Consider the following 27083-nt stretch of genomic DNA (forward strand, 5'->3'; position numbering starts at 1 on the left):
CAAACTGAGGAAGCGCAGTGCAACAGCACTTCCTTTAAATTTTAAATTACATTGAAATTGACCAATACTGACGTCTTCGTGTTTGTATGCAAGATAACATTGTTCTGCATACTGAAATATTGTTAAATTTTGCTTACAAGGAAGTTGCTTCTGTGAAGTGAAATGAAGTGATGCCATGAAATAACAGTGTCTGTATCTATTTCAAGAATATAATAAAAAATGTCTGTCTATAGCAGTACATAGACTCTAACTTTCATCCCACTGGTTGAAAATCAGCTTTCTTAGGCCTTGGCTATCTTAGGACATACCTGGATAGAATAGATATAAGAATGTTTTGTTCTTGGAATGTCAATTATTCCGTTGTTACAAATGTTTTCAAAAGGAAGAGTATCTTCTTATAATAATATATAGAAGACTAGAAGGGAAGGCTGAGTCGAGTCTAGCCTTTTGCTGTGGAAAGCTAAGTTGTAAGTAAAACATAAATTGATTTTGCATTGTGTTGCAACCCTTTTGAAAGTTGTTTGGTTGTGTAGGGTTTCTTGATGACTTTTTTTCTATTTATTTTTGCAATGACATCTATTGTAAACCTTTCCTGGGATACATAGTTATCTTCTGATTTCCCCACAAAATTTATTTCTATTCATATTGTTTCTGTTTCAATGTTTGCTTTTAGTGACTGTGCCTAACATTATTCCCTGCCCCTTCTCAGCCCTCTTTTTTCCAAGATAAACTAGCCAGACTCTTTTGGGCACTTCACTGGTAATAGATCATCTCACTAACCATTGTACTTGAGATCATCAGGCCCTCTCCCAGCTTGACTCTACCTTTCTTGGGGATGACTGTATAAAAATGTAGTTGGTCCTCTAGGGTGCAAAGAGCTCCACAGGAGGTCTCATTCTAGTCTTCTGAGCTGACATTAAGCTAAAATTAGTACTTCCCTTGCTAGATATACCTTCACTGGCACCCTGTATGCCCTTTTTCCAGCTGCATCAGATGAGGCCATTTTATCTATTCTATCCACCTACCCTAAGAATTTTCCTTGAGTTGCAAGATGATCTGTATAATCAAAGGGGAGAGGTAGGCATTTCTCCATGGCCATTGACAGATGTTTAGGCAATTTCTGTAATTTAGTTCAATATGTCCAGGGGGACCTGGACAAACTGGAGAAGCGGGTCTGAGAATCTCATGAGGTTCAACAAGGCCAAGTGCAAGATCCTTCACCTGAGTAGGGGCAGTCCATGGTTTCAATACAGGCTGGAGTATGATGTGATTGAGAGCTGCCCTGTGGGGGAGGACTTGGGGGTGCTGGTTCATGAGAAGCTTGTCATGAGCCATCAATGTACTCTCGCAGCCCAGAAGGCCAACAATATCCTGGGCTGCATCGAAAGAAACGTGGCCAGCAGTTCAACACAGGTGATTCTCCCCCTCTATTCCTCTCTTGTGAGACCTCACGTGGAGTGCTGTGTCCAGTTCTGGAATCCTCAGCATAAGAAAGATATGGAACTGTTAGAACGGGTCCAGAGGAGGGCTGCAAAGATGATCAGAGGACTGGAGCACCTTCTATATCAGAACAGGCTGAGAGAGTTGGGGTTGTTCAGCCTGGAGAAGAGAAGGCTCCAAGGGGCCTTGTAGGGGGCCTACAAGAAAGCTGGGGTGAGACTTCTTACAAGGGCATGTAGTGACAGGACTAGGGGCAATGGTTATAAATTGGAGAAGGGCAGATTTAGGCTAGGCATTAGGAAAAGGTTTTTCACGGAAAGGGTCATTGAGCACTGGCAGAGGCTGCCCAGGGAAGCTGTGGATGCCCCATCCCTGGAAATCATAGAATCATAGAATCGTAGAATCACAAGGTTGGAAAAGACCTACCGGATCATCAAGTCCAACCATTCCTATCAATCACTAAACCATGCCCCTTAGTGCCTTGTCCACCCATCCCTTAAATATCTCCAGGCAAGGTGACTCAACCACCTCCCTGGGCAGCCTCTGCCAGTGCTCAATGACCCTTTCCGTGAAAAAATTTTTTCTAATGTCCATCCTAAACGTCCCCTGGTGGAGCTTGAGGCCATTCCCTCTTGTCCTGTCCCCTGTCACTTGGGAGAAGAGGCCAGCTCCCTCCTCTCCACGTACCAGGCCAAGTTGGATGGGGCCTTGGGCAGCCTGATCTAGTGGGAGGTATCCCCTGCCCATGATACGGGGGTTGGATTTAGGTGATCTTTAAGATTCCTTCCAACTCAAACCATTCTATGATTCTATGTCGGTTATCTACTAAATGTGCTGTCCAACTTCATGATCTTAATTTTGTTAGCTCTTTAGTAATTTCTGTGGCTAGATTGTTGGTGATGATAGTAAATAAGATTGGTAACAATATTAAGTGTGATTGGTCCTATGACTGACCATGGATGAATTCTCATAGTAACTTTCTTTATCCTAATATTTTCTTTTCAGCATTACTCCTCATGTACCCTTTAAGATATCTTACCGATCTGGCAACTCTAATACAAATGGCCTGCATTTGCTGCTCAACTAAATAGTTTCTTGTGTTGGACTCAGCTTTACTGAGTACCGTGTGGTCTACATAGTTTGTTGAAAGATTCAGATGACTTATGGAAAGAAGGACTCAAGTTAGTTGGATGCAATCTTATTCTGGTAAATCAACGTTGTTTTTATTTCCATTTTCCAGGCACATGAAAGTTTATGGTGTCTTCTCCTCTGTATTTGTGCTAAAACTGCGTATAATTGAAATCAGTCTAGAGGTCTGACTGACTGAGAAGTTTGAGATACTGCTCCCCTTTTCTTCCTCAAATTATAATAATGTTTGTTCTGTTCTCCTGTACCATGTGTCCTAGGGCAAAGACTGTCTACTTTGCTGCAATATCTTTAAAGTTTCACCTCTGCTTCCTCTTAATAATACTTTTTCTCTAGTCTTTTTTTTTCCTTTACCCATTCTACTCTTAACTGTATAGTCAATGTTTCTGTTGAAAAGTGAATGAAGTATTTAGTTACAGAGTTATGCTTAGTAGATCTTTAATCTTAATATCCTATGTGATACATGTGCAATAGAGTTTCTTTTTTCTTTGTTAATACAATTGATGAGCATTTGAAGGAATTACAAATTCTTAAACTCAAGTTCCATGATATTTTTTTAACTGTGATCTTTTAGAGTAGTGAACTTAATTCTGTGTATCAATTCATTTGATTTAAAGTGACCCGTGATCATCCAGATAGATCTTACCAGATCTGATGTGGAAAACTTAATGGGAAACAAACTTAAAACTCAACCACAGCAGTATGGGTTCACTGGCTAGTTGGTGAAGCTACACCAATCATTTCCGTCTGGAAGTAGTCATAACCAACAGCTCTCAGCAGTATTTTTTCTCCACGTATGGCAGTGTCAAGTCTTCTCCACTAGTACACTGTCCTGTCACATCCTTCCCCCTTGTACAACTGTACAGCTATGTCTATCTGTTGCCATATCTGGTGGCCCATAGGAGACTCCAACTCTTATCCTGTTAGAGTGTTAAAGCCTTCCTTTTCCAGATTGATTTTGATCTTTTTTATTTTTTTTTGAGGGCTATTGCATCATTAGTGTGCAAAACTACTACACTGTCATAACCATTATTTAATTTTACCTGAATGCTTCAAACAATAGGCAAACACCCTTTCAAAGCTGTGTTTTTGTCATGATTGCTATTATATCACCTCTCTGTTGTTCCTTAGAGATCCATTTTACCATAATCTCTGTATTTAGCATTATTCATTTCAGCACCAACACAGCGTAACATCACCTGATAAAGGAAGATAAATCTTATTTGCATATAATGAGCAATTCTTTAGGCTTTTCGCTGCAGCTATCTTGTCTGTTTATTCTTAAGAATATTGTTGAAAAGATACTGAAGAACAGCTCAGGAGATCTAAGTTCAATTTATGGCTTGGCTTTGCCAAAATTTCTTCAAATACTCATTTGCAGTTCAGGTTTCTATGGCTATTTGCCTGGTAAGATGGAGATAAAAGTGTTGTCTTGGGTAAGAAGGCATTTCCAGAGGGCATACTTATTAATGATTGGCAAGTGCTGAAGTAATTTAGTGGTAAATACTGTGGAAACAGAGACAGTCTATGGCCTTCACTCAATGACAAATCATTGAATGGATGATTTTCTTCAGAACAGCAGTTAATAGATTGTCAGATTTTTTTCTAATGAAAATTCAGTAAAATTTTAAAATATGCCAAAATGCAATAACTTTATCCACCCCTTTCCTAATACTTACTATTAGTGGAGCTTTTGGGGTTTTATTTTCAGGGAAAAGTACTCTATTAATCAAATTTTGAATTCATATTGATTTACATAAGAGGGAATCACAGTAGCCTGGTGTAAAAGTTTTGTTAATAGTTTGTGTTATGATATCCTGCTTTCAGACGGATGTTCTCATTGTTACTCATTAATTTAACAGGGAATCATTGTTCTTGTGTTTCTTAGCACACAGTTGAAGAAAACTGCAATATTTTGAACATGCTGAGAGTTCTCAGAGATTTGCCCCTACACTTCCAAGTTGAGGATGTGTGATATGCCATTTCAAAATTAGGTTCTCTGTGCCTTTTGAATCTGTCTTTCACTGTCATATAGAACACACCCACCTTTTCCCAGATGATAGCACCAAGATGATGAGGCTTTTGTTCATATAGCTGTAATTTTGCTACATTTGGAATAGTGAGTGCAGGTGAGTCCACATAATGTAAAATTTATTTTAAAAATAGAAAAGATACAGAACCAGTAATGGATGATGAGGGAGAAGTAAGACATACTGCAGAAAAAGACACTGAAAGAACTGTATTAAATGGAGGACTCTGGAGATTTACAGTTATAGACTATAAATAATTGCAGAGATAATAGTATAAATTAAAGAAAGGAATTATCTACATTCTCAGAAGAAAGAAAAAGTGCTACGACCTGAAGCTGAAACAGGAAAATCTCAAGTAATTAAGAAAGTGTTTCTTACAATGGCAGTAATTGGGTGGTGAATGGTAGGGCAATGCAGGATCACTGCAGATTGGCTATGGAGGTGGTGGACATTCCTGCAAAGTAGAGCTAGACAGATTAGTTGATGTAGATGAACTTCTCCGGCTGCTTGTAATTTCAGGAGTTTACAAAAGTCATTCTGTTTCTCTGTATCTTTGTCGAATCCCACATCCTTCTACATCTGCCAGTCACGTTCTTCCAATGGGATATCATGGTGAAATTTGTCTTTGTAGCCAGGATTGTGAGTCCCAGAGGCTTCATTGAGATGAGGGTCAATCTCTTTATTTTCCATGGAAACAGTTGTCTGCTCTGGTTTTCCCAGCACATCCCATCTCTGCTGTTTACTCAGCCCTTTGTGAGTAGGCTCTCATTATTACCATTATTGTCATCTTCAAGTGTATTGCTCATCTCAGGTATGAGGGTCATTGGTGCTGGTGGCAAGTTGCCAAAGGACCTCCTTCAGTTAAGAAAGAGATGAAGTGAAAAGTCTGTCTCATTCTGATACTTCAGCTATAGGCAGTGGTTGAAGCCAGCATACGAGAAAGGTCCAGTATGACCCTATCCTGTTTCCTGTTCCCTCTTCCAATGTGCGTCACTCTGTTTGTTGCTATGTTAGTGACACCATCTTTTTCAGACTAATTCCAGTGAATGTATGCAGCTATGGGGTTTATCTAAGCTTAACTTGGGTTGTAGAAAAAAAAAAAAAAAGAGATTCATGGCCTACTCACATTTGCACATGGAAGAAGCCCTCTCATATTAGGAATTAGAAAAGTATACCAGTTTTTCTAGGTTCTTTTTTGTGCAAATAGCAAAGAACAACCACCTCTATTTTATCTTTAAAAATAAAGTAAGCTAAGTAGTCATTCTTGTGATGGGGAAAAGCTAGGAAATACACGTTTATACCTGTGTGAGTTTCCAGGGCCTCTTGTATGTCATGCAGTGATTTCCATGCTGTTCATGGGTGTCACAAAGAGACTGGTGCTGGATAGTTTGCCCTCATTCTCATGGTTGTTGAACTGCTCCGAATCAGTAACAGGCAGTGAGACTTCTTGCCTTTAACCTGCAAGTTATCTCAGAGATGGTTCAAGGCTCCAAATAAGCAGCCTCAGTGGAAAACTCCAGCCTGGGAATATGACTAACTACAAAATGGGAGTGTGACCAGCTTTGGTGCTGCATGCTGTTATACAGCTGGAGCTGGAAGGCCCATCTGTGGGGTTAAGGTCAAAGCAGGATTCAGCCCTTTGTCAGCAGGCTGTTAGTGGCTGTGGGATCTGCTCTCTTTCTCATTTATTTTGCAGGGAGAGAGTGCTTTGGTACCTACTGACATGCTGTGCTCTGCAGATATCAATAATTCAAGCTTTGCGACAGTCCTGTGAAAGAGCTCCTGCAGATGAGCCCGAGTAACAGCCACAGGACTGGTTCAGCAGGAAGGCAACTGCCACGTAAGCTGTCCTGGTTGTTTACCCACTTCTTGCTGCCTCACTGCACAAAGGATTCCCTAGCGCTGTTTTATTTGTTTCCACTTCTGAATGCTATTGTTGTCTCAGAAGGTGGTTCTGGACTAGTGGTCCCCAGGAGCTGTACATCTGAGGGAGAAAGCCTTGGGGCTGAAAAAGAAATAGGTTTTAGTGTAAAAACCCAAATTTTCCCAAATATCCTGAGAACTGTCAAATTGGAGCATCTCTGTGTTTCAGGGACTACCCTGCTCCCCTGGGCAGTGAACAGAAGAGTGGTGTATTTCTCCTGTGCCAATTGAAATGATGCTGTCTAAGTGAGCTTCTGTCTAAGCTTTGCTGCATCTGAATTTCAGCATTTTAAAGGAAATTCCAATATGATTTTCTCTCTGGCTTCTGTTGTCCTTTTTCCCATTATTTCAATTTGGATCTGAATTCTTCAATAAAATCAATGTGTTTATTCACCTGTGTTTCATATAGAGGTTCAGATTCTATATTTGGACCTTAAGTAGAAGGATTCTGCTGCTTACTCTGAAAGCCAAGGAGTATTATGTGTCTAACCACAGGCCTCTGGTTCAGTAAATATGTCTGGTTTTTGCTTTCCACCCCTGTGTAACTGTGAGCAGTAACAATTCTAAGAGCAGCATCTTGCCAAAGGCACGCCTGGCAGCTGCCTGGGTACAGCTAGCTGCTGTGATTCTGCTTTTAGTAGGGATATAAATAAAGCAACAGAGTTTCTTTCCAGACTTCAATCTTATCCAAGGATATTATGTTATTTAGCTTTGCATTAACAGCTGGGGAAATACTGATATGGTCATTTTGCTAATTAGTTTCACTCTTGTTTTTGAAAGGTTTACTAATATTTCAGTCCATTACTTTAAGAAAAAACATTTATAATATCCATGAATTGAAACATTCAGTCTTGTGAACATATGCTGGTATGTAACTTACAGAAAGTTTGTAACACTCAGTGTGTCCTTGTATAAGGCGGAGACAAATCCTAAGTGAAGAGAAAGCTTAAAAAAAAGTATTTGTAAAGGTACAGCTCCCTATAATCCTAAAATATGAAGATGTAAATGGACAGAGAATTGTCTTACCACTATGACAGAGTTAACTCCTGGTACTTGTTATTATTTTATAGCTGTTTTCATAATTATTAATTATTACTAATCATTAATACTTAGTAATTAATAGTAGTAAATTAAATCATAAAGTCTCTGCCTAATTTTTTCATGAGTTCAAGTGAGACTCTTTTTAGACTTGGGGATGAGCAAGGGCTGACATTAGCACTTACTTTCGGAAGTTGGCATCTGACTTAAGGGCAGCTGTAGGTAAGTAGTTAAAGCTGGACCTACAGAAAAACAGGGCTAGAAGGGCCCCTCCAGAGTCATCTGAACCAGCTCTTGACTTCAGGGAAGGCTCCAATATTCCTATGTTATTCTTGACAGATGTTTACCTAATGTCTTTTTAAAGCCCTCCAACAATGGTCACTCCAGGCTTTTTGTCTGCAAGGCAAGATGTTGTTGACTCTTCAGTTTGTTATCTAGAGTTGTCTCCTGATCTTTAAGATGCATTAAGGTCTGTTGGGAAGAAGTTAATTGTATGCTAAAGATTCTACATTTGTCATATGATTTCCACAAGAACTAGAGGCTGTGGGTGTATCTTTGCAAAGTTAAATTACATGGTTTTATTCTTTGTTAAATAAGCCAGCTGCTTCGTGCATGCTTATCTAACATATGAAGCCATTTTCAAGGGCACTTAGCAGAGGTGAAAACTTCAGCTACAGCTGTTCCATGAGGAGAAGCAGTCCTAGGATTACTGATGTGAATATGCTTAGGCAAAAACATTACACCAGAAATCAAGAAGGATGTTAATAGAATACCCGGTGTACACACTGCCAGCTGGGCTCCTTGCATGTAGAAGTCACAGCACAAGTGGGTGATGAAATCTACCCTTTACTAGCCAGAGGGCAGAAGACAGAGAGCAAGATGGCAGCCAGCAGCTCCCTCTCTTTTCCATGTGCTGTGGCAGTGAGGCTCCTCTCCACACTTGCCCCACTCCAGCCTCCCAGTCTGCTGCAGGGGAATGAGCCAGACCCCTCCCAGGATTCTGCCTGTCCTGTCTGTTTCCAAGGCAGAGTTTTCTGTGAAATTATATTTTTACACTTACAGATTAGAGAGTAATAATGAAGTGAAATGACAGTGACTCCTGTACTAGGGACCTCTGCAAGCTCTAAACTACTATTTTTCAAGTGGCTGATCCACGTGGTAGCAGATATAGTCCTGTACTGCAGTTCCCTGCTGCATGGGATCACAGGGCAGAGAGCTGGCACAGTGTACAGACATCTCTGTTCCTTCTCAGTGCCATCTTTTCCAAGCACTAACCCCAGCAAATTCTTATCAGAAGGGAAAATTTCTGTGATTGAAATGTGAGCATCCCAAACTGTGCATGCAGGGGCAACGTGACAATTCTGCAGTGATGGCCGAATTCAATTCTGCATTCTCCCCTGCTTTCTTTTCCAGCAATGCGACTCACACCCACAATTTGAAAGGCCAGACTGGGTTCATTTTTATAGGATTTGCCTCACTAGGAAGCTGCCTGAGATTGTTGTCTTCAGTATTATTTTAAGGAGGAAGTACTTATCTGAGGGCTTGCTGTTTAAAAGTGTATGGTTTCTTTACACTCACGTTTGTTAGATGGCTTGATATAAAGGTATAGCATTTTCCTTCCACCTAAATTCCCTGACTTTAATTGTTATCAGCAACAGAATTGCACAGCAACATACATGTTAGGGGAACAATAACTCCTTTATGACCTACTAACTCTGTAGTCTAATTTGAATTTTAAAAAAGACCTGCATATTAACATCCAACATAGTAGGATAGCTGAATGCATTTTTATAGTACAGAAAAAGTGACCTGGGACAGTTTTTAAAGGAATTTGTGTTTCAGTGTTATTTGGATTGCTGTGTCTAACTGGTACAGCATTTCAGTTGAACTATTGTTTCTCACCTGTACTGCTTAGCTCACGTTTGTGGGGTTTTTGGGGGGTTGGTTTGTGGTTTTTTTGGGAGGGGGGTTGTTTTTCAATGTTAAAAAGATTGAAAAATATGATTTTCAAAAAAACCCCACCTTCTTAATTAAGGAATAGTTTCCTGCTTTTTTTTCTTGAAGCACTGAAGACAAAAAGGAGACTTAATGTACTAGTAATGGCCTAGATTAAGGACAAGGTAATAGCAGTGATCAGTCATGGCCCATACCACAAGCTGAACAACTCATGTGTATACCTCTCATGTATTTCCAGTCAGGGCAGTGACGGGAGATGGTATGTTCTGTTACCTCAGTTTTACAGGCTGAGGGATCTTAGGGCATAAGAAATTAAGCAACGTTTTCGATGTCATGACAGGACCTCTGCAACAAAGCCAGGAGTCTGTGTAGTGGCAGTTAAGATCCTTTCTCTCTGAGTGATACAGCTAGAGTCCTGTAATGTGCTGATGCATTTTTCCATATAGACCAGATTAACTGTACTGTGTATTAAAAACATGACCACAGGATATTTTTTGCTAATGCAGTGTACCACTCTGGTATAACCAAAGTTACATTAGCATGAATTTCTTACCATCAAATGCAGCAAAACTGCAAATCTTGCAAGAACAATGAGTGGCTTACGTTTACTTTTTGGCCCAGTTGTTGTCTTCCTTGGAGGAGGTGGGAATCTCTCCATTGATACAGTGGACTCTTCATCGTTCCCAGATTATAGCTTGTTCCTGTTGAAGACACCTTCCATGGACATATTTAGGTGAATTAGAGTAAAAGTACCCAAAGGGACATTAAAGGGTCAAGTTTAGGTTGCTTGTTTAACTCTCACTATAAGCACTTATGCTCCAGAGTCAGGTAGACAGTTTAAAAACAATGCTTGCTCATTCTAATGAAGATCCAAATACCAATCTTTGAGACAGATGTTGGTTTCACATATAGTGTGGCAGCTGGTACTTGCTTCCATTCCCAGCAGGGGAAAATATTGATTATTTCATTTTTACTATTGGATTTGGGGTAACTGAACTGTTTCCTTTACTGCAACATTCAAACACTAACTTCAGATGTTTAATTAAATAATTTGAAAGTTCCTAATTTCATGTGCCAGTTGGTATTCTTGTACACATATTTTTGTGCCAGTACAGTTTTTCCAGCTGTTTAAATACACATTAATACTGGTACCTTTTAATGCAGTTTTGCATTTACAGTGTCTAGCATATGATCACACTTCATAATTAAATTTTAAATAAGTTATGAATATTAAGAAGGCTGCAAGATATGTAATTACAAATAATGTAGGCAATTTCAAAAATGGAGAAGCAGCTGGCCATGACCAAGAATGTACGAAATTAAATGAAATAGGTCCTAGCATTGTATATTAAAACTGGCCTCTTGTAAGTAGATGTTACAGAGTAAAGGCACAGAATTACTTCATAACTTTGAAAAGTCTTTGTATTTTTTTCTGAGATATTATGTGTGTTAGTCGTACATACTCATTTCTCAAAGGAAAATTCAGCATTCATCTAGCATGCATATATTTGCCAGGCATAACAAAGAATACCTGCCTAATGTACGTGGCATGCCTCTACTCCACTTGAAATATGGCATTTTGATTTCTACCTGACTTACACAAAAGTCGGCATAATTCTCTCTCCCCTTCCTGTGCTAATCTTCAGATCTCTCTTTCCTGCTATAGGTACTCTGTAACATCTAAAAACAGCTGTCATTTTCTGCTCTGCACTTCGTATAGTCTTTTGTTCACATGTATAGACAGAGCATGGTCCTGGTTTTCAGTTTTGTTTTTCTACACTTACTTTGCTTTATTTTTTCATAACATTACAAGTTTTCAGAAATACAAAGTGTTAGGGCACCCAGTTTTGTCAATAATCTTAGAGGGGAGAGAAAAGAGGCGGGGGAGAGTGAAAGGGCGGAGTTAAGTTCCAATTGTAAACATTAAACAATGCAAGTAATAAAAATACTTGCTTTCATGTCAATTATGTTGTAAATAATTGCAACAGGCCAGCTGAAGTACCCAGTGAGAACTGGGTAAACCCCATAATGGCCAAGTTAGGAAATATATTAGCCTTTATCTGTGCTGAAAAGTGATTGAAGTAAAGAGAACTAAAGCATTTGTTAATTATGATATGTGGTCAAAATATTTATAGGCTGATTGGTGTCTTAAAAAAACAAGCTTAGTTGAAGAGGACTCTCATAGTCCATAGCTTTCTTGAACAGGTAACATGGGCAGACTTCAGCTTTGTGAGAAAGGGCAGTTAGAAAAGTGGAAGACGCATGATGATGTTGCACACATCCTGCAAACCCAAGGTAATTACAGGAATATTCCTCAAACCATATGGAAATGGGTTGTCCCCGCAACCAGGGACTGCCAAATTGATCCAAGAGTATATTAAGAATAAACAATGCCTGAAGATGACTGGGTAGTTTGTATAATGCAAAAATATTTTCGTTGGCTTAGAAGGGAAGGTTAAAGAAAATACAGTGCAAACACATTGAAATCCAGAACTGAGGCTTTGCAGATATTCAGGTCTTCTGGAAAGAAGCTGTAGCCTTTGGTCCAATGATACTGTGAATATGTCTACGTGGTTGGTTGCACTTATGCACAAATTCCCTCTGCGTGTGCATTCAGCTGTCTGGACACAAGCCAGCTCTAGTTCAAAAGCATGTTTGTGAAGCCCAGCCCAGATCGCTCTGCCTCTGAGCACGGCTTATTAGCTTGGGCACAGTGTCACCCTAACAAGGTCACAAGGGTTTTCAGTTTGGAGCTGGCTGGAGGCCATTAGATTGGTGTGCAGGCAAAGAAAGCTGGTATCTGCTGCTTGTAGTTAATTTATGTGCATCCCGTAAGAGGGTACTGGAGTCCCAGGACTGGTTAAGTATCCATTATAATACTGATGTTAAGAAAAGGGAATAGCATGCTCCAGAGCTCTTTTAAAGAAAATGGATTTAATTAAGTGAGCTTGTAAATTATTTGTGGACTGGCTCATTCAAATGATTTTAAAGACCGTGAAAATGAAGGTTGAAGGCTTTTACCTAAAATCATGTTAATACATGCTTAAGATTCTGCTAGACCTGCTTTGTCCAGTGTACCTACTTATGCAGGCAGGGCACACCTGACCTACAGGATGGTTTTACCCATTTGCAGCTCTCAGGCTGCTTAATCAGCAGTGCTCCAGGCTGCTCTGAAAGGCACAGCACTGCCTCCCACCACGCTTGGCTGTTCATCACCATTGCTTCCTGTTGCAAGTATGAGTTCTGAACTGGGCCAGTGGACCAGCCTGGCTAAATCCCAGTCATTTCACCGTCTACTACCCTTACTACATACTTTGAGTATGCCTGTATGGCCCAACATCAAATTAATAAGACCCTCCTGAGGCACATCATAGCTCAGATGTTGTGGGAATTTCCCCTAAGTCCCAGTTTAGCTAACACTGAGTTCAGATGTTGATTTGCAAGAAACAGGAGTGACTGAAATCTAAGCTTAAGTACCACCAAAATTTGTCTTGACAATGCTTGTGTGTTACTATTCTACGTGTATGTATGTATATATACTTAATTTTGTGAAACAGACATGTTTTTTTATTACCTCATCTTACTTTTCCTATGCTGAAACTCTGAAAGTTGTATTAGGCCCATCATAAAAACTGAACCTCGAGTAATGTGAGCAGTGTGTTATCAGAGAGTGAAATCTTTTGAATGGAAATTACCTTGGTATTTCCCAGATGTGCTAGAAGGAAAGATTTTTCCTCAGATCACCTTAAAAAAATAAAAGAGTGGAACGTATCAAAGAATTGACTTTTAACACATGACATCTCAGAGGAGGATAGAAGCCCGACTAATGGGAAGCAGCTTCACATTTTTCAGCTTTCATGCCTTATCTGTGCCTTTTATGATAACTTTAAAGTTTGACAGATACTGATTGGTGGAAATCAAAGGTGGGGAATTATAAAATAATTTGATTTTGTTTTGAGGGATGGCCTGTCAAAACCACGTACGGCCTTAATTATGAACTGTGGTATCCTAGTACATAAGGGGTGAAAAAGGCTTTTCTCCAATGTAGGATAATCTGCTAAATATGCTATGACAGGCATTTTAGGCACTACGTATGGTTACTTTTACAGTTACTATTGTGAAATAGCATTTAGGTCTTCAGTAAGAGGTATCTCTTGAGGAGTAGAAGGTGAAGCAAGAGTAGAATTCACGTAGTTTTAAGTTACACAGGTTTCTATAAATAGAGTGCCTATTAAAGTGAAAAAAAAAATGGAGCACCTATTAAATCTGCCATGGATTTCAGTGGGAACAGAAATGGGTCATAGGTCTGCATGGAAACTTAAAAAATAATGAAATTTTATATGTGGCAGTGGTAACAAAATGCCCCAGATTCTCCATCAGGTTTTACACTGTTCTTTTTCCACATAGATTTCCTGCAGTGACTCTTAATCTAGTAGTGTTCATATTTGTAATACGTTTCAACAAAAAGGCATGATTAACCTTGTGTTCTGGATATTGGCTTGTCTCTGTGGACAACATTTTTCAGTTCTTATTTTTTTTGTCTTACTTACAAGGAGAGGAGTTGCATAGTAACAAACCCTCACTTACAAGGTTACCTTATACCACTGCAGCACAGTGAAGGTGGCAAAAGATGCGTTTAAGTCCTGTCAGATTACAGTGTCAAGGTCCTTTATGTTCCCAGCACAGTGTACAAGGGCCATGGAGAGATGGAGGATCCCTGCCTATGTCTGCATTAGTGGAGGGGGAACCGGATTAGCAGCTGAACACAGCAACTAAGATACTGAATAGATGAAGAGACAGATGTTAGGCTGGCAGACATCAAATCCAGGCAATATCTATCTGACAGTGAGCCAGCATTTTCCATGTGCTTCATTCTGGCAGAGGCATCTTTTATATAGCAAAACTCGATGCCCAATTCAGCAGAGAGTCCAGTTTTGCCACTCACCTACGTTACTTTTTATCATTACAGCTGGATCAATAAATCATCAATAAGTATTTTGTGTTGCACCTAGAAGCACAGTTTCTGTTTCTTGTACATACAGCCTACAAGCAAAATAAAAGGGTTTAAGGGCAGAAACAATGACATGCTCTCCACTAAGAATGTTCATTTTTGTTTAATACTATTGGAAGTCATGAAAGGCTATTATGAAATCTGAAAATACTCTAGTTTCTACAGATTTTTTTTCAATTTACTCAGTTCTGGTGGTTGTATACATATGTGTGACTGCTGTTGCACCTTAGTAGAAGAGGGCTATTTATAATTAAATTAGTATATACTTAAAATTTTAGGTTACCAAAAGACCTCAAGAAAATTCATTATTTCTAGGTTAGTAGGTAGGGTATAATACTATAAGCATAAAGATGAGAGTGGTATTAGAAGATAGTGTTGCTTTGGACATATTAGATCATATGACTAGGCATTCCAGATCAGATTATTGATTCCAGTAATTGTTAGCAATTATAAACAATATATTTTAGTTTTAAAAGACAGCTGCTGTTATCTACCATGTAAGCAATTGTGCAACAGGACTTCATCACAGAACAAATCCCTTCTGTGAGTGTTTGATCCATTTATGCCAATAAGTAAGATTTTATTATGCTTATCTTGCTGCTTGTGTGAGCAACCTGAAGCCTTCAATTTTATCTCTTCTGAATAGCAGAAACTAGCTGAGCGAAACTCATTGGTAGCAGAAAAATCAGTTAAATGTAAACCAACCTACCTTGAGTGCTGTTAATATCTACATATGAATAGAAACACCTCCTGACAAACGTGGGTAGCCTTTTTCTGTTATATCTAATGCCACTGGAAGACTTCATCAATATGTGAAATCTTCCACCCAGCTCCTAAGAATTAGGCTGTATTAAACAGAGAGGCCAAGAAATTAACAGAACATTGATCCTCCCCCCAATCCTTGAAAACATTTAAGAATGTGAGAATATAAAATATTTCCTCATTAGTATTTTTAAATACTCAATACTCTCATGTTTCCTTTTTTGCAGTCAGTTCCTAGCAATTTTTTCATGGCTCAGAAGGTGTGGGTGTTTTAGCAAAGTTCATCTAAAGGCCAGTTGTACCAGACATTCCAGTTAGTTTCTCTAACCACAGAAGCATAGTAGGCTGGGAGGAAAAAAAAGTGTGGAAAAGTAATGATGGAAACAAGGGAATAGAAACTCTCCTTTGTGTTTGAAGAGGCAACATGCTACCTGCTTGACAGTGCATAGCCTGTTATTTGATGGCTTATCTTAAATAAACTCTGAAATGCTTCCTTCTCTTGTATCTCATATTTCCATTCTCTGTGTTTTTTAATTTTGCTAAGTTTTGACAAGTGGAATTTTGCAGAGTTCGCTACAATGTAGGTTTTCCCTTTGCCTGGAGGGTGTTTTGTTGTATCACTGTGCAGAGTCACTGAAGAACCTTCTGCCTGACTTCACAGAGTCCAGGCCTGGTGTGACTCCTCTGCTACACGCAATGTGATGACAATCTCCAGAAATGGGTTTCAAAGGAGGGAAAAGTGTTTACCCTGGTTCAAGTTCCCATCAAAAGCCAGAAAGAAATTTCCCAGGATCCCATTTGTCCTCAAGAAAGAGGCTCCCTTATTATTCTGTAGGATCTAGGATATGTTCTAATGGCAGCTGTATAATTGCTACTGATCTGGCAGCTTTAGACATGGGTATGGTCACTTCATTACTCGGTAACTTAGTGTACTGTTGTGCTGGGTCTGGACAGCATGTCAGTGGTGTGTTCTGCATTTGTGGCTAGGCAGGACTGGTAATACTAATGATAATATTCCAGCCTTTTGGATCTTGGTGAGCAGTGCTTGCACAGCATCAGAATTTTCTCTCGAAACCACTTCTCCTGTCCCAAGGCTAGTGGACTGGGGGTAAGCAAGAAGTTGGGAGGGGACAGACAAAAGAGATTCTCTGTACCATATGAGGCCATGCTGATCTGAGGGAAAAGAGGAGGATGCAGGGACATTCCTTGCTACAGCATTTGTCTTTCCAAGCAATCATTACAATCATTACATTTCCAGCAAGTGGCTGAACATCTGCCTGCAGGTTGGATGTAATGAATAAAATCTTCTTCTGGCTTTTCTTTTGCATGCAGCTTTTGCTTTTTTTATTATTCAACCTTCATGTCAAATAAGAAAACCCAAGGGTTTTTTTCATTTTACTCTTGCAGCTGGGTAGGCATCTGACAGCCAGCCAAGGTCAACCTGCAACAATCGTTTTACATTGTATTTTAAGGTGAGAGCAACATGACTGTTCTCCATGAGTATATTTGTCAAACTTAGTTGCACAAAGTTGAGATCATCCCTCTTATGTAGGCACTTAGGTCAACTTTTGTTCACTTCAATAATCAGTACACGACTAGGATTATCTCAATATGAAGTCTATCTGCATAGAATGCATTTACAAAGAAGTTTTACTTTTTCAATAGCTGGCGATTTATGGTTTGCAAAATAAAAGTTTAATTATTTGACATACATTTAAGACAGCATCATTATTCAGGGTTTCGGTTTTTTTCTTTTCCACAGGTCCTGTCTTCACAGTGATTTGAAGGCCCAGGAGCTGTTAACACAGCTGTTAAGCAGGAGGGTTGCTCACCACCGCTACCAGCAAATGACATTAGGTCTATATAAAACTCAGCTTCAGATTATATTTCCTGCAAAGGATTAGAAATAAAAAAAATGTAAAAGTTCATGAGAAGGGTATGGAGAACCATACAGAAGGAGAAATAAATTTGAGGTGAGTAAAAGCAGTTTCTCTCATCTGCTGCAGGATGCATAATATGTGATAAAGCAAGGTAAAATATTGGTGGACATTATGAATAAATGCAACTCTCAAGACAGCCCTTTCTTGAACATGACAATCCTGGTTCACTCAATGATATGAAAGAGTCTGCAGCAGACTTAGGAGTAATGGCATAAGAAATAACTCCTAATATAAGAAAACCAGTTTCTCCCATAAGAAGCTATAACACAGCTAAAGTCTTGAGGCCAAAACCAGATGTATATAGGTGTAAGAGTCATACATTATTTCAAGTCAGAACTCAGATAATTTCTGTAGGTGAAAATGGCATCAATGCACCCTGTACAAAAGGTACTGCATTAGTCAAAAGATGCAGCATTAAATCCTAGCCTTAGAGAAATAAGTGGAAGCCTTAGCATGGATTTAACGAGATCATGACTTTATTAATCACTATGGCTAGCAGAAGGTGGTGGAGCAGGGTTGGGCAATCACTTTGAGATCAGCCTGCAAGGGTATGAGTACATACCCAACCAACTTTTGCAGGGTGCCACAGACAATGATGTGCAGTTGCTTGTAAAAGTGACAGCAAGCAGGCTCCTGCTGTATGATGAACAGGTGGTAAGATTTTGTACCTTAATGTTTCTGAGTCTCCAAAATGGAAGCGTGAAAACTTTGCCCATTAAAAACACATTTTTGAGCTTTTTCCCATTGTCTGATAAGTACCAGATCTGGATATTTAGCTGAAAACAAACTTCTTCCTTAGATATTTTTTTGAGGCAATCTGACTTAGGGACATTTAAGAACTAAAGCCTTGAAGAGAGTAGCTTAAATTTTTTCCCAGCTGAATGGGTACTTCAAGCGTTCAAAGCCATGCTCATGTCTGCAGTCATGAATCTTCCTGTTCACCTTTCACAGAGCAACTTACACTGGGAACAGTGTGCAGGTGTAGAGCTGATGTGTATTGTGAGAATACAAATAGTAAATACAGGACTAATCAGCAGCAGATTGGATCCTCACTCTGCTTTTGCTGAGGAGTCTGTAGGAACATCACCCCAGTGCAACAGTCCACACAACAAGGGACAAGGGAGCAGTCAGGATTCTTATAATTGAAATTAACTGTATGTTGTTTCAATTAATTGTTCCAATTAGTCTCTCTTTTTTTTCAGTTATGCCTTTCTGTAACTGTGTCATCTGGGATGTTGTGAGAAATTGAAAATGCCCTGATGGTCAGATGTTCATCAATTAAAAAAAATTCTATTTCTAATTAGTTCCTTGGGAAGATAACAGTGTACGATGAAAAATATTATAGGTAGAATGACTGAGGAGCTGTTCTTATTACAAGAATAATTTTCCTTTCAGCAACAGTGCTATTTCTGTGGCCAAAAATATTTTTTAAAAAGCCTTAACAGAGAAGACAAGAACGAGGTAGCTGGTTTGTGTCTATATAGCAGGAATTCTTTGTTCTTGTGAACTATCTTTCACAATGATTTAGTAGCTATGGTGCAAAAGGCATAACAGCTTTAAATCACTTTAAAAAAAGCCAAAATAAAAATCCAAATTAAAACTACCAAAGATACTTCATGAAGTCAGACCAAGACTCTTTCAGTCTTTTAGACAATATGACATTTCCTGATGAAGACTGAGAAAAAAAAGATCAGATTCTATGTCTGATTAAAATATTTCTGAGCTTATATTGTATTTTTTTAAGTGGAAAGCTGAAGTCTAAGATGGAGTTTCAAAAGTTTTCTTTTCTCTTTCCTAAGTTTTTATTTGCACTGGAAGCTCACACAGTACTGTGAACAGTTGCTAGCAGTTGTTTCCCCTGAGGCTGTAAAGGCAAAAGGACAGAAAGCTCTGCCTAAAACCATGGCCTAACAGATGCTCTCTGCCACAGCATATAACCATCTCCAAATCCAGGTGTGAGTATCACACTGCCATGGTATGTTAAGATACAAGTAGATCAGTTTTTCAATTTTTTTAAGTGTGGCGCACAGTCTGCACCTTAGGCCAGATGACCAGAGTCTACACACTTAGGAAAGGCCTCCAATTTAAGAGTTTATGCACAAACAGAGCTATATGCAACTTTCTCTAGGGCTAGGCAATGCATAAGTACAGCTTGGGACTGGATGCACCTTTCTATACACTTTCAGACAAAAGACCTGCCTGCGAAGCTGTGCCTTTTTCCTGCTTATCCTCCACTAGGAATGCTGAGACAGATCTCCAAAATTATTTAGTTGCTGTGTTGTTTCACCCATAGTGATCCAAGGGTATTTTGCTACATAGAAGTGACAAAACTTAGGGAAATGCACCATCTTCTGTATTATGGTGTGAACAGATGGCACATGACACATTCATCAGCTGAACACAACCTAACTCGAGTCCTTAGTCTTCTTGTCTCATTTCTGGTCTTTACCTAAGAGAATATCTTTACAGTAATAATGACAGATCTGAGTACTGGATTAATTCTCTCTCCATTTGCATATATATGTGTATATGTGAATATGTACATATGTAGAGAAATATATCCATAGTAAGTACTCGGCACTGGTGAGACCGCTCCTTGAATCCTGTGTTCAGTTCTGGGCCCCTCACCACAAGAAGGATGTTGAGGCTCTGGAGTGAGTCCAGAGAAGAGCAACAAAGCTGGTGAAGGGGCTGGAGAACAGGTCTTATGAGGAACGGCTGAGAGAGCTGGGGTTGCTTAGCCTTGAGAAGAGGAGGCTGAGGGGAGATCTCATTGCTCTCTACAACTACCTGAAAGGAGGTTGTAGAGAGGAGGGTGATGGCCTCTTCTCCCAAGTGATGAGGGACAGGACAAGAGGGAATGGCCTCAAGCTCCGCCAGGGGAGGTTCAGGCTGGACATTAGGAAAAAATTTTTCACAGAAAGGGTCATTGGGCACTGGCAGAGGCTACCCAGGGTGGTGGTTGAGTCACCTTCCCTGGAGGTGTTTAAGGCACGGGTGGACAAGGTGCTAAGGGACATGGTTCAGGGTTGATAGGAATGGTTGGACTCGATGATCCAGTGGGTCTTTTCCAACCTGGTTATTCTATGATTCCATGATTTTTTGTGTTTTAACTAAGTTAGGAACCAGCTTTCTTGCTTATAATTTCTGTTTAAAAAATCTGCAGTTAACCTAACTGCAGTGAGGCACATCACTTCTTCGTCCTAAACCTTGTTTGTTAAAAGTTTCTGATACCTTCGGAACCTGTTAGTAAAAATATGTTAAGCAGCACCTGAAATATTCCATTTTTATGTGTAATCAAATTTGTCATCTCTGCCATAGCATTTAAACAGTAATAAACTTAGTTTTTTCCTGCCTTTGTGCTGACAATATGATGCATTTAGTAATTTCAAATATTGACACAACAGGAGCATTGAAATCAGGTTGTCGATAGATTATTAAGATCTTTAAGGTCCTTTCCATCCCCAACCATTCTATGAATCTACAATTATCCACCTAATAAAATATTTTCATAGGTAGCATTTGTACCTCTGACATAACTGATGTTCAAACAACACCATATACCTTCTTATTCATTCAGGTGAAAAGAACAGAGGAGAGCACCTTACACACAAAATGTTCAAAGGCTATGAGTCCTGTCCTGCCAGTGAAGACGTTTACATAACTGACAATGATTTATACAGAAACAAACACAATCTTCTTTTCTTATGCTTTACACCATTTTCATGTGTTCTTGGGGGAGTGAGGTAGAAGATTATGTTAGAATAAAGCAGCATTTGGCAAATGATAAATCATGCCTTCCCAAAAGCCAGTCATGCATTTCTCTGCTTACATAGTATTCCTGGGGTGACAGTACAATGACCCTGTCCATAAGCAGTGTGCCAATTCACAATAGTCTTAACTTCCAGACCACACATTCCTGTTGCCTCTTTTGTGCTGGCATTAGCAGTTACGTGGCTCTGCTGTGAAAATGAAGCTTTTCTTCTTTTGTGGGATAAATTTTCTGCAACATTAGTGAGCATTCCACACTGCTTTGGCTTATGCTGATTGTGAAACCCACCATTAGTTGGGAGAGTAAGAAAAAGAATTATTTATCAATACAGTAAGCCCATGGTTACAATGTCTTACATGCTCTGGTCTGCTCTGCATGGGAACAGAGCACCATCCAAAAGTAAATCAGTTAGATACATGAATTGCATAGGTTATCAGGGCATGCTGTTGCTCTCTTCTCCTTCCCAATGTCCAGCACTTTCTCACTTGATTGGATTGCCACTGATACGTGTGTTTCCTGGTAGCACTTGACAGGTGTCCCTTCCTCTCCATGTTCATTCTTTGTTTAATGGCTGTTTCTTCCTTCCTTTTCTAAATACTGAGCTTCTTAAGTTACTATTCTGTCTGTAGCTTCCATTTCTAGCTGATTCTAGTACATAAAATAGGATTGCACAGCAGCCCTTTCAGAGGTGAATAAACTCCACCATTTGCTTTTATCAGTCAGCATAACCTTGTAAAGAGTCTCTGGTATGATGTAACACTGAACCTCAGAATCTTTAACATACCGGGTTTTGCAGACAAATGACTAGATTGCATGGTGCTAGCAAAGAGAGAGAAGAGAGGTCATATCCTTCACTATAATTAATTGTAGCGATAAGCTTATGGATATTGTTTCTAGGTACCTTGGTATATTTATTAATATTGGGGTAATCTTTCATTTTCATTACACTCTTATTTCCTGTATAAGGAGAATTAAGAGCAAGAAACCATGAGGAATCTCAAAACAAGCCTCTTTGTTCTGTTTTAACACAAGCTCAGAGACATACTCACTGTCTTGTTTTGAGTGAATTTCCACATGTCTGCAATACAGACAGAAATGCCCAGAGCATGCTGAGCAGGTTGTGTTCTAGTTCAAATATCCATGGATTGAGATACTGAAGACCCCTCCCACTGGTAAACATGAGATGGCTCACTACATGTAAAATGCTGATTTGTGTACACATTGCAGTCTTTTAAGCAAGATACTGCAGAGCTCTTCATCACACATAGTTTGTGATTTTAGCATTCTTTGGCTCAAGGCACTGTTTCAGGATATGTTGTCTCTTTCTGTGAGGGTGAAATCCTGTCCCCAGATGTCTTGTGGCTGGAAGTACTCCTCTCCCCCAGCACATTTGAAGGCTGTGTTGGAGAAAAATCTCAGTTCACCAAAGAAAGCTGGAGCCAGCCCAGGAGCTAAGGAGCAGCTTCAGAGATAAAATGGGGCAGGAAAAACTGGATCCTTAGGCACAGGGACTGAATCGAGTGGTGCCATAAGGATCTTCCTTTTTTTGGAGTGAGTGAACTGGAGATACTGGAGACAGGAATGAGGGGATGGACTTCTAAATTCTTGGCTGAGGAAAAGTCTGTACATCTTAACTGGAGGAATCTTTTTCTCACCGGGAACACATCAGAGTGAGGAAACCATTCTTAAGGGTCCCTGATGGGACTGTAATAGGATTTTTAGGATGATGTAATAGGACGCTTGCAGGGACTGAATCCCCTTTCTGCAAGGTATTTTGACAAAGTTTACAGCTACAATCCCAATCTTTTGTGTGAGAGCACATCTTTGATTTAAAAAGTAACTTTTGGCTAAAATTACCAAATATAGAATTAGATGTTATAGAATTATTTTATTTACAGTGAAGCAGTCCAAATTACAGGTTGCCTCTAATCCTTATTTTTCTTATCATCCTGGAGATCAAATTCTGATCTCATGTAGTTCAAATCCTAGCTTCCCTCATGGATTACCCATAAAGAACAGGTTGTCTTAGGACCACCAGTCTGGACTAATTAGCCAACTATATGCATACTTCTTGAAAGAGTTTTCTGCAGATTTTTTTTTGTGTGAGAGCTCTTGCCCATAACAGAGCACATTCTTCATCTACCCGCTTCTGTGTTATTGTGTCATGCAATTCTAGAGACCTGTTTGTGACACATTATAAAATTTGGCAAGTGGTTGCAAGTACTTCAGTACCCTTTAATATCTCAAAGGGAAGCAGAAGCCAAGATTTTAAAAATGTTATTTAACCCATAGTCTCAGGACATTTATCATTACAATGAATGTCTAATACCGTGTCTAATATTGCCAATCTCAGCTAAAAAAGGAGATGAGTTGACTTCACAACCTTTCTTTCCAGGGCAGAACTTTCAGAAAGACTTTTTCTCCTGGATCAAACCTTACCTATCTCACAGCAACAATTGCTATTATTATTATATCCATCATCACCATCACTTGTAACTAAAACTCCATCATGTAGATATGCTATTTATGGCTACTTTCTTGAGGATGCTGAGGTGCATGTTATGCGCAGTGTGCTGTAGACATCATTCATCTCAAATTGCTGTGTCAAATGTTCTTTTTTGGAGGACCACTTATTAGGGATGCCAGTGGCAGCAGAACAAAAACCAAAGGCTACTCCTGTGCTCTATAGGAGAGGTAGCTGGACTGGCGTTGGACACCCTCAGACAAGCAATAGTGAAATGTGAGCCTGGATGCTGCTTATGATAACAGCATACATCACTTACAGAACTTTAGGAAAATGTGTCTTATACATTAGCTGATAGAAGGTACAGCATGTGTGTTTCTGTGTGTGGTAAGCTATAAAATAACAATGTCATCCTGTTAACTCCCAACTGTTCACTTCTAGCTTCTCAGACCAGATCCTGGGCTCCCTTGACCTTAAGTGAGAGAGGACTTCACAAGAAGGAGAGCAGCTATTGCTCTCACACTTAACAGTTGCTGGTGGGGACCCTCTATCCAAACAGACCTCAAAGAACAGCAGAGGGGTAACAACAGAGTCTAAAACCTCTGTAAACCAAACAGCTTAGGCTTTATTACAACTTTCACCAAATTTTTTAAGTATTAATTAAGGAGTTCATTAAGGCAATGGTTGTAGGGAACTGAAGGGGAACTGATTATGAAAATACCTTTATCCTCCTCTTTTGACTATAAATTTTCATCTTCTCAGATGATGCATTGCAAGCCTTCAGCATTAGGAGTTACAAATTACCAATGTCTGGAAAAATTATTTAAAATATATGATGGAAGAGGACAATGCCAAGATAGATCTTAAACAGGCCATGAGACTCGTGCAGAGCTTTGTTTCTTAGGTGTCTTTTATACCACTGTTTATCAAACAGACACTTTAGAGTTAATTTCTCAAACCTGACTTCTTTTTTATGCCTTCTTTTGTGATCCATCTGTTTTGAAAGAAATAACATTCTCAGGACAGGTGACCCTTGAACATGTGTGTACTGGGATGGTACAGAGCTGGCAGATGATGCTACTGAAATGCAAAGAGCATTAGGGCTTCTCTCCCCTTTGCCTAGAGTTAAGAACAAGTCCACCAGCAGTCCGTGTGGAGAAGGAACGAAAGAGGTGGTAATACATCCTGCTTCTTTGCTGTCCTCCTGAAAATGCCAAGGAAACCACAGCTGCACCTGTGCTTTTCTGCTTAAGTGTACCAGCAGCTGAGCTATGGAACAACAGATTAGTGTACTTCACAGGAGAGTCAGACAGCAAATGAGTATATTCAAATATTTGAAAAGACACATGTATCTTCAGACCTTTGTATGGACCTTTTTTACAGTGACATGCTATCTATTTTGTGATGGCAAACATGTCAAAGCAGTGACAGGCAATTAGTGATAGTGTAAGCCAAACTGTAGTTGGTCAGTTTCCATTTTATAAGGTTTACATCACACAGATTGTTTGTGATATAATTCTATCTGATAGGAAAAAATAATTTAGTAATAAAGTACCTCTTCAGAACAAATGGACCTATGGGTATTCCAAAACTATGTGGTTCAAATTAGTGCTGTTCAAGTCACAGTGTCTGCATTTTCCTCATATAGTGGCACTTCTAGTCAGTGAGAGCACAGTGCGGTGCCTACATCATACAGCTTTTCCTGTTAGGAATCTGCAGTGAATACCTAAAAGCAGCTTAGAATTCTGTCAAGAAAGATCCTTATTGGCTCTTTGCATGTTTAGGGACTTCGTTCTCAATTCTCTAGCTACAGACCATAGGAATTTGAGAGACAGCAGTTTTTCTGGATCTGAGTTGGACCATCTTTAAGACCCATATTGATAACAGATGCTACTTAGTGAATACTTTGATCTTTATGCAGCCAGGATCCACACCCAACTTGTTTGTAAAGCTGAGACTACTAGCCACCCAAAACCTTTTCAGCCCAGGGAATTAAGCGTGGCTGACTAGTAAGGTATCTTTCCTTAGCAGTAGTGACAACAGTAGTAAAACCTACTTTGTCAAGAAAAATTGCAGCCTGTGTAGATGGTTTTGATTCTCTACAGGAAAGATCCTTTCTGATTTCAGTAACAGAAGGGACTATAGACAGAGAGTGTGTCAAAACAAGCAGAAATCTAGGAATGGCCTTCATTATAATTGAGCTTTTTACTTCTGGAAAGGAAGAGAGATGATATTTGTCACCCTGCAGCTGAATAAAGATATTGTTACATTGTTGTGCTAATGTGTCTATGCCAGGTAGTCTAATATAGAATAGATAAAAATGGTAGGAACACCTAGTGGGATGAACTCTCCTGTGTGCCAGCATACTGAATACAAGCTGTTTAGGGAACAGGTCTGTCCATTCTCTTCAAGCTGTAGCCCATTAAGTCGCTTTCTAACTGCCCAAGTTACAGCACTGCGCAGTTCTTAATTTCCTTTGGGAATGGGCTAACGACATATCTATGGTGTGAATATCCTTGTGGAGGGACTACAACTCAGCAACCTCTAGAATGATCTGCTTTGCTTATACTTCAGCTAAATTCATTTGGTAGGCAGACAGTTTGTCAAAATTAGGTATTGTTATTTGGGTATTCATGAGTGTACAGGAAGACATGTACATGAAAGTCCACTTACTCTTTAATGAAACTATGTTTATATGCATTATTGTTACTAAAGTCCAATGGATGGTGTGCGTGGAGTAAGTATCTCCGATGCATTTCACACTTTACTTTCTTGTTGCAGCACAGCAGCCTAATTAACTTCTTATAACACCCTCTGACAACTTAAAACATCTCACAACCATAATCTTTTCTGATCCTTCTCTTTTCCTCAAATCAGTAAAACTCCATCCCTCAGAATCACAGAGCATTCAAGCCACACCACTGAGGTCCCCACATAAAGCAAGTAAAAACCTGGCTACAGGAAAAAGCTTTGCTGCCTGCTTATGGCATATCATTATGGTGTGGAACAAGCATCTCCATTTAGTAGTATACACTGTGGGCTGCTCCAGGTTTTTGATCTTACTTCCAAAATTTGCAGAAAACATTCACAAACAGATGTCTAAAACATCTGACATGGGAAGAGAGGAAGGAAAGAAGCCTGAAAAGGCCATTGGTTGCTTACATAAATGGGAATTTTAAAGGCAACAAGAGAAAGTAGTCAGGCATATTAAAAACAAAAGAAATTATTGAAGGTAATATATTCAGGTAGCTACCCCAAGTACTTGCTATACAAGTGACACGTTTTGCAGAAAAGAGGGTTTAACACAGTAAAGAGATGTTTTTGCAACTTCTTAATCTCACCTCAAGTAAAAGGTGAAGTTTGAAAACAAATTGGTCTTCTGGACTTGGAGAGAGATCAGTTATCTGGTTGGAAACCATCTGCGATACTTTTAAGCCTACGTTCTCAGCTCATGTATTACTCTGTCTTAAGCCCTTACAATGCAGTGTTTGATACTCGCAAACAGGAAGATGTCCTTCTGACACAGTGGAAAGGGGAGATGATTTTTATAAATAAGCTTCTGACTCTTACAAAACTGCACATCTTATGAAGATCCTGTTAC

At 39.4% G+C, this 27083-nt stretch overlaps 1 long non-coding RNA gene across 1 annotated transcript in view; it reads left to right on the forward strand.

Moving 5' to 3' along the window:
• Nucleotides 1-6059: 6059 nt before the first annotated feature.
• LOC138733291 (uncharacterized) overlaps nt 6060-27083 on the forward strand; it is a 31379-nt gene continuing 10355 nt past the window's right edge. Inside the window, exons 1-2 of the long non-coding RNA XR_011339400.1 lie at nt 6060-6456; nt 17069-17279. This is a non-coding gene — a long non-coding RNA (uncharacterized lncRNA). The remainder of the gene's footprint in view (nt 6457-17068; nt 17280-27083) is intronic.

This window comes from Phaenicophaeus curvirostris, chromosome Z (genome assembly GCF_032191515.1).
Source record: "Phaenicophaeus curvirostris isolate KB17595 chromosome Z, BPBGC_Pcur_1.0, whole genome shotgun sequence".
Classification (NCBI taxonomy): Eukaryota; Metazoa; Chordata; class Aves; order Cuculiformes; family Cuculidae; genus Phaenicophaeus; species Phaenicophaeus curvirostris.